Genomic DNA, 11685 nt, shown 5'->3' on the forward strand with positions numbered 1-11685 from the left:
ATCCTCAATAAAATACTTGCCAATCAAATCCAACACATTAAAAGAATTGTTCATCATGCTCAAGTGGGTTTTATACCAGACATACAAAGGTGGGTCAATACAAGAAAGTCAATCAGTATAATACACCACATGAATAAATCAAAGAAGAAAATAACATGATCTTATTGATAGATGCAGAAAAGGCATTTGACAAAATACTGCATCCTCTCTTGATAAAAATACTACAAAAGATACATATGATGGAATACAATGCTGCAGTAAGAAGAAACGAAATTGGGATGTATATGATAACATGGATAAATCTTGAAGTCATTATACTAGGTGAAGTAAGCCAGGCACAAAAAGAAAAATATTGCATGGTCTCATTAATATGAACTAAATGTGAAGAATAAACACATGGAGTTAAAAACTAGAGTATAGTTTAAGGAGATAAGAGGAGGATTAAGAAGAACTACTGATGCTTAATGTATGTAGAAGTTTTAATTAACTTGACTGTAAAAGTGTGGAAATGGATAGAGTTGATGGTAACACATTATAGTATCAGGTGCTTTATAAATGAGATTGTGGCTGAAAAGGGTAGTATGGGGAAGTAAATGTCAATCGAAAGATAAATAATACTCTAGGGACTAAATAACAGTGAACCCACAGGTGGATGAGAATTGTGGTTGATGGTACAGATTCAAGAGTGTCCTTCTGTGAGCTACAGCAGATGTACCTCACTATTACAGGGTGGTGGGACTGTGGAGAAGCATGGGAAAACTACAATTGGTATGCCATACAGACTGTGATTAACAAAATATCAAAATATTCTTGCATCATGCCAAAGATGTACTGTGTTAATAATGGAGGTATATGGAAAAAGTGTGCCAAATATACATATGGTTCATGGTTTGTGGTAATAGTTTGATGATATTGTCTCATAATCTGTAACAAATATTCCACCATGATGTGGAGTGTTGGTGAAGGGGTGTCATATGGGAATTCTACATCTGTACATGATTGTTTTGTAAGTTCACAACTTCTGTAATAAAAATGTATTTTTTAAAAATAGGGTGGGTTGGGGGAAAAATACACCGAATGTAAGCTAGGTACTATAGATAATAGTAATATTTTGATGATGCTCTTGTATAATTTGTAACAAATGTTTCACAACAATGCAAGGTACTCATGGTGGGGTGGTGTATAGGATCTATGTGTGATATTATGCATGTTTATTTTGTAAGTTCACAATCTTTATTACACATTGTTTATGCATGTTTATATATGAACGATATACTTCAATAAAAAATTTATTTTTAAAAAATAGTGTCTTCCAGGCCTCCCAACACCAAGATTTCAGCAGAAGTGCCTGAGGAACGCCTCGACTTTGAGCCTCCGAAAAGCAGACTTCCAAATTGAGGAGCCTGGGCTAGGACTGCAGTTGTGTGTAAGATCGTGGTTCATCTGGGGGGACTGAGTCCTTGACTGCAGTCCCTTCACAAGCTGTGGTGTCTATGGGTGCACCACATCTGTTTTGGGAGGGCAGCTTTCCCCTGTGAGGTCTGGCAGGTGAAACCTTTGTAATTGCCTATGGTGAGATCTGAACATTCAGAATTTAGGCCAGTAGCCAGACTCCTCAACATTTACCAAAATGTGGAAGAAATGGAAGAATCAAATTTAGGAATGATGGACTAGCTACAGACATATTAACTTAGTTTTTTAAATATCCAGAGCAGATGTCCACCTAAGACAGTGGGGTTTACAGGTCAGGACCCAGCTGGTGCTTTCTCTCTTGAAGGCTTTTCCCAGAACACATGCCCCTTGTCTCCTGTGCAAATTAGCTTCTGAGATTGAATTTGAAAATGAGCATCACAATGGCTTAACAATCCCTTCCCTTTTCTCCTCTTTTATCTTCTCATCCTTTATTGCAAGTCTGTCTTCTCAGACTACTCCCAAAGAATCAAACTATTCAGCCTAGGACACTAGAGTGTATTCTTACATAGCTTTGGGACTTTACATAATTTGGTGTTTGATCCTAAATACACCCACTCTACCAGAAAGACTTCACTCCCACCTCCACTACTGTAGCAATGATGAAGACAGGCCCCTTTTCTACTCTATTCAATCCCCTTGTGCTTCAACTCATGACAGACAACCCCAACAAAACCTATAGCTACACCCATTTCAACTTTGGTTAGCTGTTTCCATTTAACTCATAGCTCCTCTTCAAAATCTTCACTATAAATAAAAGCAATAAATAATGTCCCATTGACTAATTTCATAGCAGTGGCATGTTCTAGGGAATAATTGATTGCAATGACAGAGAGTAATTTTTAAAATTCTGTAGAGCCTTCATAAAAGAATGCATTCAAGATGACTGGTGGGCCAGACTAATGCAAGAGAGTGCTCTTTGAAATACACAAAACCTATCACATTTAACATTTTGACTGTGTCTCTCTGAAAAAGAAAAATACTCATTAAAACAATCTGCTGTTAATTATATTTTTGTTATTGTTCTTAGTCTATGAATTTTTTTAGCTAAAAAAAACTAGAAAGGAAATGGATATGGTTCAAGCAATTGGGTGTCCACCTACCATATGGGTGGTCCTACGTTTGGTTCCCAGTGCCTCCTAAAGAAGATGAGCAAGACAGCGAGATGATGTGGCAGACTAACACAATGAGATGATCAACAAGGAGACACAATGAGGAAATACAATGAGAGGCACAACAAGCAGGGAGCGGAGGTGGCTCAAGTGATTGGGCACTTTCCTCCTACATGGGAGGTCCCAGGTTCAGTTTCCAGTGCCTCCTAAAAATAAGATGAGCAGATACAGAGAGCACACAACAAACAGACACAGAGAGCAGACAGCAAACACAAATAATGCAGGAAAGGAAATAAATAAATAAAATAAATTCTTAAACTTGAAAAATCACTATTTTCTGCCTTTTCATGAGAAGTTTTGTATAAGGAGTCAATTTCTTTGCTGTATTTGTCCTTGTTATTGTCTCCTACTTTCTATATCTAATAAATGGCCCCCCAAAGCCTTACACTAAATATTATCTGCTATGGTTATCATTATGCATAAGAGCACAGAACAATATTCACACTTGTTTAGATAGAGATATGAAGTACTCATTATTATTCTTTATCATGATCAGAAAATAGTAAAAACATTGAGAAAGGTATTGATTTCATACCCTTTGATATAACTGATTCAATCTAAGAGAAACATAAACAACTTATTCTAAGAAATAATTTATTTATAGTTAAACTAGCCAATAGGATCTAGTATGAGAGTTTAAGCTGTATCAGCACTAAAATATTGGGATAAGATGAAAGATTCACATAATCACATAGATATTTCATCTAATCACCAAATAATAAGAAACAGGTGATTGTGTGGATGTTTTACTTTCAATGCAGATGATTGGCACTTTGCCGAAACACTATTGCTTTAAGTCTCTGGAAAACAAGGATGCTATCCAACCATTAAGGATTTGCAAATAAATGAATGAAAGATACTCTCCAAAGACAAATTTAGCTTTAGAATTCCAGACCCAGGCACTCTCACTTTGCCATACACAACTTTCTGAAAATTTGAGTAGGGACTCTTTCTTTCATGTGCTCTACCTTTTCAGACCTTCTTTTACAGGAGATTGAGGGTTCTTTCTACTAAAATACATTAAAACCTGTAATATAGTTCTGAAGAAAATGTGTCAAAAATACTTTCTCCAAGAGTACTTTTGCTCGTTATAAGACTGTTACGTCAACTAAAACCATGCACGGTTTATACATATATTCCCAAAACTAGTACATTAGGACGCACAAAGCAATTAAACTGTTAAAGCAGAAGAAATGCCTCAGACTTTGAACTTTGATTCAAGTAAAGACTCGCTCATAAAGTATACAGAGGAGCTACAACTTTCTGTCTTCATAGAGTGTGTGATTTATATTAGACCCAACTCTTCTTCAGTCAAAATATTTGCATCTGAAAAGAGCAACTTCTGCTTTTTCCATTTATCCCTAATCCATAAGGTTTCACAAATACCTTTCTCCTCCTCCTTGTAAGTAACTACAAATTTTATGCATTTTCTTTCTGTTTTGTATGTTTGTTCTCAGATAATAGCCCTCAAAATAAAATTTGATGGAGAACCAGCAAGATGGCCGTGGAGTAAGTCACTCCTAGATTCAGCTCCTGCTCCAGGGCAATTAGCAAACCCCCAGAACTCTCTGGAGCTGCTGAACCACCTGTTTGGGGGCTCCAGGCACCAGAAGAGCATCCTGCCACATCCTGGGAGGAGTGGAAGGAGGAGACTGCCCGTCTGCCGAGAAGACTCATAAGTAGAGGCTCCACGCCACAGAGGCCCATGCCCATCCTCCACTGGAGGCACAAGCCGCCTCGGGAGCTGTTCCGCGGCTGGAATTGAAAGTTCCACTTCCCCAAAACGGGGGAGGAAGAGACAGTGGGGCACCAACTTCAGCTACTGATGAGGAAATTCAGGGGGATACAGTGTGATCCTGAGAAAAGCTAAAGTTTGAACCTGTCCAGGTCAGAAAGAGGCCGGAAGCGCCATCTTAACCCCACGCCTGGCACCAGGGGGAGTGGTGCGGACTGAGGATCCCAGTGCTGGAGGGGATCAGGTTCTTTCCATCCAGGTAAGATTGCAGCTCTAACCTAAGCCCCAGTGCCACCTGCAGCGGGGAGGAAGTTGCGGGGACCTGCGCCAACCTCTCTGGAAATTACCAGCCAAGCCACGGAGGCCGGTGATCATCCTACTCTGGTGGCACAAGCTGCCCCAAGAGCTTTTCTGTGGTTGGAATTGGAAGCTCCATTTCCTAGAAACAGGGGAGGAGGAGATGGTGGCTGCTGATTTCAGCTACTGATTGGGGGACTCGGCTGGTTAAGAGATAACCCTGGGAACAGCTGGGGTGAGGACCAGCCCAAGTCAGAAAGAGGCCAGTAGCCACCATTCTGATTCTGCCCCCAGCCTGAGGGGAAGCCGGGCTGACAGTTTCTTTCACCCAGATCAGCCTGCAGCCCGCCTAGGCTTCAGCCCCGCCTGTGGCAGGGAGGAGGCTGAGGAGCCCTGCACCAGCCTATACAGGTAACTGCAGGTAACTCTGGCTGCCATAGACTGAAAATCAGAAGTCGACCAGGGCAACCACGGTCATCTTAGGACCCGCACTGCATAGACTGCTGCCCACACCTGCAGCTCCATCCCTGCCCCAGGCAGGGGAGAAAGGGGAGTGAAACTTCATGTCTCTCTGGACAACTACAGTGTAGGCCTGCATGTGGATTATTCCACACAGCTGTGACTCTGTCCCTACCCCTGGCAAAGGAGAAAGCTGGAAGAAGCTTCGTTGGTCCCTGGTACAATGAGGGCAGCTTGAGCCTCCACAGCTTATAGCACCAACTACATGCTTGGCTCCTACTATACAACCAGCAGGGGAGAAATGATAGAAAGCCCTAAACTAGAGAGAAAAACTGAACCCAGAAAAAATACTCTAGTAAGCCAGATGCAAAAACACCAACCAAAAATTACAATCCACGCCAATAAACAGGGAGATATGACCCAGTTAAAGGAACAAGATAAGCTTCCAGATGACATAAAGGAGTTGAGACAACTAATTATAGATGTTCAAACAAATTTCCTTACTAATTTCAGTGTCATGGCTAAAGAGATTAAGGATATTGAAAGACATTGGATGAGCACAAAGAAGAATTTGAAAGCATACATAGACAAATAGCAGAACTTATGGGAATGAAAAGTGCCCTCAATGAAATTATAAAAAAACATTGGAATCATATAATAGCAGATTTGAGGAGGCAGAAGAAAGGATTGGTGAGCTTGAAGAAATGACCTCTGAAAATGAACATACAAAAGAACAGGTGAAGAAAAGAATGGAAAAAAAATTGAACAAGGTCTCAGGGAACTACATGACAGCAAAAGGCATGCAAACATACATGTCATGGGTGTTCCAGAAGGAGAAGAGAAGAGAAAAGGGGCAGAAGGAATATTTAAAGAAATAATGGTAGAAAATTTCTCAATCCTATTGAAGGATACAGATATCCCTGTCCAAGAAGCACGACGTACTCCCATCTGAAAATATCCAAATAGACTAACCCCAAGACACATACTCATCAGAATGTCAAAGGCCAAAGTCAAAGAGAGAATTCCTTTTTTTTATAGAGAGAATTCTGAGAGCAGCAAGAGAAAAGCAATGCATAACATATAAGGGATATCCAATAAGATTAAGTACTGATTTCTCACCAGAAACCACGGAGGCAAGAAGACAGTGGTCTGATATATTTAAGATACTACAAGAGAAAAACTTCCGGCCAAGAATCTTATATCCAGCAAGACTGTCTTTCAAAAATGAGGGTGAAATTAGAATATTCACAGATAAGCAAAAACAGAGAATTTCCAAGCAAGAGACCAGAATTTCAGGAAATACTAAAGGGTGTGTTAGAGCCTGAATAGAAAAGACAGTAGAGAGGGGCCTGGAAGAAAGTCTAGAAATGAAAATTATATCAATAAAAGTATCAAAAGAGTGATGAAAATAAAATATGACATAAAACTCAAATAATCAGGAACACACTTAACCAATGATGTAAAGCACTTGTATTCAGAAAATTGCAATTCAATGTTAAAACAAATCAAAAAAGCCCTAAGTAACTGGAAGAACATTCCATACTCATGGATTAGAACACTAAATATCATTAAGATGTTAATGCTACTCAAATTGATATAGAGATTTAATGCAATCCCGATAAAAATTCCACCAATATTAAAGAAAAAATTGAAAACACAACCATTAATTTATTTGGAAGGGTAAGGAGTCCTGAATATCCAGAAACTTCATAAAAAGGAAAAGTGAAACCTCATCTCCAGACTTTAAATCTTAATATCTACCTACTTTGGTAAAAACAGCATGGTACTAACCTAAAGACAGACACAATAGAACAAGGGAACCAAATTTATGGTTCAAAAATAGACCCTCACAGGTATGGTCAAGTGAACTTTGATTAGCCTGTAAAACCCACATAGCTCGGGCAGAATAATCCAGTCAACAAAAGGTGCTGAAAGAATTGGACATCCATAGCTGAACGAAGGATGTTGGGAATGTGCAGGGTGTTGGGAATGTGGAGAAGCATGGGAAAAATACAGCTGGAGTGACCTATGGACTGTGGTTAGTGGTAATGATATAATATTCTTGCATCTTTGTAAAAGATGTACTGTGCTGATACTGAGGCAGTATGGAAAATGTGATCCAAATGTATACTGTGGACATGGTAACAATCAAATGATATTGTTTTGTCTGTAGCAAATGACACACACCATTGTGGTGTGTTGATGGAGCAATGTTGTTTGGGAATTCTGCAATTCTGCACATGTGCATGACTGTTTTATAAGTTTACAACTTCTGTCATAAAAAAATATATTTAAAAAATAGTAATAGGGCGGGTTGAGGGAAAAACACACCAAATGTAAGATAAGAACTATGATTAGTAGTAAGATTTTTGGGAAGCGGATTTGGCCCAATGGATAGGGTGTCCGCCTACCACATGGGAGGTCCAAGGTTCAAACCGAGGGCCTCCTGACCCATGTGATGAGATGGCCCACGCGCAGTGCTCATGCGTGCAAGGAGTGCCTGCATAGGGGAGCCCCACGTGCAAGGAGTGCGCCCTGTAAGGAGAGCTGCCCAGCATGAAAAAGGTGCAGCCTGCCCAGGAATGGCCCACACACGCAGAGAGCTGATGCAGCAAGATGACGCTACCAAACGAGACACAGATTCCCAGTGCCACGGACAAGGAATACAAGCAGACATGGAAGAACATACAGTGACTGGACACAGAGAGCAGACAAGTGGGGGAGGGGGGAGCAGGGAAAGGGAGAGAAATAAATAAAAAATAAATCTTTAAAAAAAAAAAGTAGTAAGATTTTGACAATATTCTTTCATAGCTAGTAATAAACGTCTCAAGACAATGCAAGGTGCTGGTGGAGGGTTGATGTATGGGACCCCTGTATGATGTTATGCATGTTTGCTTTGTAAGTTCACAACTTTTACTATACACTTAATTGTTTATGTATGTTCATATATAAATGACATAAAGATAATAATAATCGGATTGGTTAGGGGAAAAATACTTCGTTTAGTAGTAATTTTGACTATGCTCTTTAATCATTAGTTAAAAAGATATAAAAATGATGCAAGTTATTGGTGGTAGGGTGAGATGTTATATATGTTTGTTTTGTAAGTTCACAACTATTATACACTTGTTGTATGTTTATGTATGAGTGATACATTTCAATAAAATTTTTAAAAAAATAAAGTTTGATGAATTAGCATTATCAGAAAAAAGTTATTCATGACACACTGAGATTTTTTAATTAAATCAAAGAATATAAAAAGTAATCATGCTTTGCTTTAAAGAGATAGAATAATTGCCTTCAATGACCTCTGACTATAATATCAGGGAGACGCTCATTCAGTGAGTGACACAATAGTCAAAGTAAATGGAAGAATCGTTATTCAACGATGGGAAGGAAAAGAACCTCAAATTGGGACAGATTCCAATTTTACTTGAATTAATTCATTTTTGCTTTAAAATAAGGGGAATCCAGAATGTTATGCCTCCCCAAAAATGGCAGGTTGGAGTCCTAATCTCCAGTAGCTCACTATGGGACCTTCTCTGGAAATAGTCCTTGCACATGGACTTAGTGAAATAATTTGGGCAGGCCCCTAATCCAGGGGGGCTTGAGCACAGAGACACGTGCAGGGGCGAAGAAGCCCATGTGAAAAGGGAGGCAGAGATTGGAGCATTGCTGCCAGAAGCAAGGAACACCAAGGATTGCCGGCAACTGCAAGAAACTGGAAGAAGCAGGAAGGACTCCTCCCTCCACGTTCAGGGGGACGCGGCCCTGCCAACATCGTGATTTCAGCCTTCTGGCCTCCAGAATGGTGGGACAACACATTTCTGTTGTCTGAAGTCCCCCAGTTTGAGATGCTTTCCTACCGCAGCACCAGGACACTAAGACACTAATATAGGAAGTGAAACTCTTCATCCCACAATGCTGCCCTTTCCCACACTTTGTAACTTGCCCAATCATAGCTGAAGGGTTTAAAGCAAACTACATCAGATCCCTTACTCAGGACACTTAATTCTGTAAGACTTCAAATAGGATGAGTATTAATTAATGATGAGTATTTATAAATTTTGAGAATCATAAGTATGCGTTTAGTTATTATTTTAGATGTTATTTTTCTTGACAAAGAGTTCAAGTTGACATCCACCACCACCAACAGGAAAAGTATAAAAGAAGAGCATCTTTCTTAGAGCCAAAAGCCCAAAGCCATAGATACATTTTTGTAATAAAAATGTAAGAAGATTATGCATCTTAGAAATCTAAATCTGATAGAGGCAATCATGCTAACACCTTAAATAATTTTAGGATTGATTGGTAGGTCCCTGCTTTAATTTCCTCATTGCTAAAGCAAATACCATGCAATGAGTTGGCTTAAGCAGTTGGAGTTTATTGGCTCATGATTTTGAGGTTAAGCAAAGTCCAAATCACAGCATCATCAGGGTGATGCTTTTTTCTGGAAGAGTGTGGCGCTCTGGGGCTGGCTGCCAGCAATCTTTGCCCCTTGGCTCCTCTGTCACATGGCAATGCACATGGCGGCCTCTCCTGGCCCCTCTTTTCTCTTCCAAGTTCTGCTGACTTTCAGTTTCTGGCTATTGCTTCTCTGGCTTTCTCTCTCTGTTTGAGTTTCATTTCACTCTTAAAGGACTCCAGTAATAAGATTAAGACTCATCCTGATTGAGGTGGGCCATACCATAACTGAAGAAACCTCATCCAAATGTCCTACTTACAAAGGGTTCACACCCACAGGAACGGATTAAGTTTAAGAGCATATTTTTCCAGAGTACACAGGTCTAAACTACCACAGTAAGTTAGAATACATGCAATTTTGTATACCTCAAAATCTCTATTGTTTTCTAATAAAAGAAAAATATGCATTATCATTGAAGCAAGGAAAGGGAAAAGTGGGCTTACAGTTAGTAAACTGGGTCATTTGTGGCTTGATTACTCATTTGATTTTTTATTAGTACAGAGAGGAAGTAAAATATTCCTTACAAATATTTAGCAGGACACTGGTTTTGAGTAAAAATATATAATTATCAGAACAGGAGATTATATATACAGTGGTATTTAGATTCTGAATGAAAAGAATATACTTATGAGATAATTAAGATAGACGTTTCCCCAATTGATGCCAAATTATTGTTTGAAGATTATAAAACTGCATTTCAAAACTTTGTCTTTTTGTCTGCAAAAGTGTGACTTTCCCGTCTTGATTTTACAAAGAAGTCACTGTTAATGTCTAAAACTGAGATCAATATAAAACGAAGAACTAAAAGGTACAACGTTCAAACATTTATCTTTGTTTTCTATCTCTTGATTTCATTCTCTAATAATAAATTCTCCTGAAAGAAAATGTTTCCTTCTGTCTGTGCAGTGAGATGTGCCAAATCATTTTATTCAAACAGTGCTACATCCCATTAATATGCTTCTTGGCAAACTGCCTGGAGAGGAAAGGCAAGTTCTAATTTTTAAATACTCTAGACAGCTTATTACAGCTTAGACTGAAACAAAAAATAAAGCAGGCAGCTCACACCTGAGATCCAGCATGCGATCTGACATGGCTCTCATTAATTCCAAGAGATTTATTTGATTAAACACATACACAAAAAGAACAGTGCTGTTGGTTATTTGCTATTTGGATAAATTTATGTATTTTAAATAAGTTGGAAGTGTGCACTAAATTCAAGTAGACATTGCATTTCTTTTTTTTTAGGAGCAAACAGGGATTGAACCCAGAACCTGGTACATGGGAAGCAGGCGCTCAACCCACTGAGCGACACCGCTCTGGTCATTGAATTTTAATGCCTATAAGGTAGCATATCACTGCTTGACCAATTCTTCCTGCTTTGCCCTATGGTTAACATCGATAAACATAAATCAATGAGAACCAAGTCTAATGGAGTCAACAGGGTCACAAGACAACGATTTCTGAGTTTTCCTCAACTTCTTTACTCTCATGGGACCATACTTCTTTGTATGCATACACATAAAGAAGCATGCAAAATGGTGCATCATCCTTTGAGGCTTAGCATTTATCACTTGAAGAATAGCAGAGTACCATAGAATCAAGAAAATGGATTTCTAATATTCAGCAGAAACTTCAAAGTTTTAAGTATAATACCATGTTTCCCAAATAAATTTTTCTAGTTTGGGAAAACAACGGCTTGAACCTTCTCTTACTTCATTTTCAGATTTAATCATCTGCAATGCCCTAATACCGCAAATGATTACAGGTTTCTCATTTTACATCATTCTAGTAAGTACTGTTAAGCATTTTGTAAAATACTTTTTAGATCCCTAAGTAGGTCTAATTTATTTTATTCTTCTACTATGAGGGATAACGGATCATTATTACCTGTTTATTGCTCAAGAGGAGAGTTCATTCCCAGATATGAAATCTTGGTTAGGATTTGTTACATGCCATGTCAAATACAAAATATTCAATTTTTTGTATTTTTAAGTTTAAGATTGGCTCTGCATATAAAAAAAAATTCCTACCTGAAATTTTGGTGAAAGACACAACATATGGAATATGGAGAAACAGAACACTTGGAA

Source organism: Dasypus novemcinctus, chromosome 11 (assembly GCF_030445035.2).
Source record: "Dasypus novemcinctus isolate mDasNov1 chromosome 11, mDasNov1.1.hap2, whole genome shotgun sequence".
Taxonomy (NCBI): domain Eukaryota; kingdom Metazoa; phylum Chordata; class Mammalia; order Cingulata; family Dasypodidae; genus Dasypus; species Dasypus novemcinctus.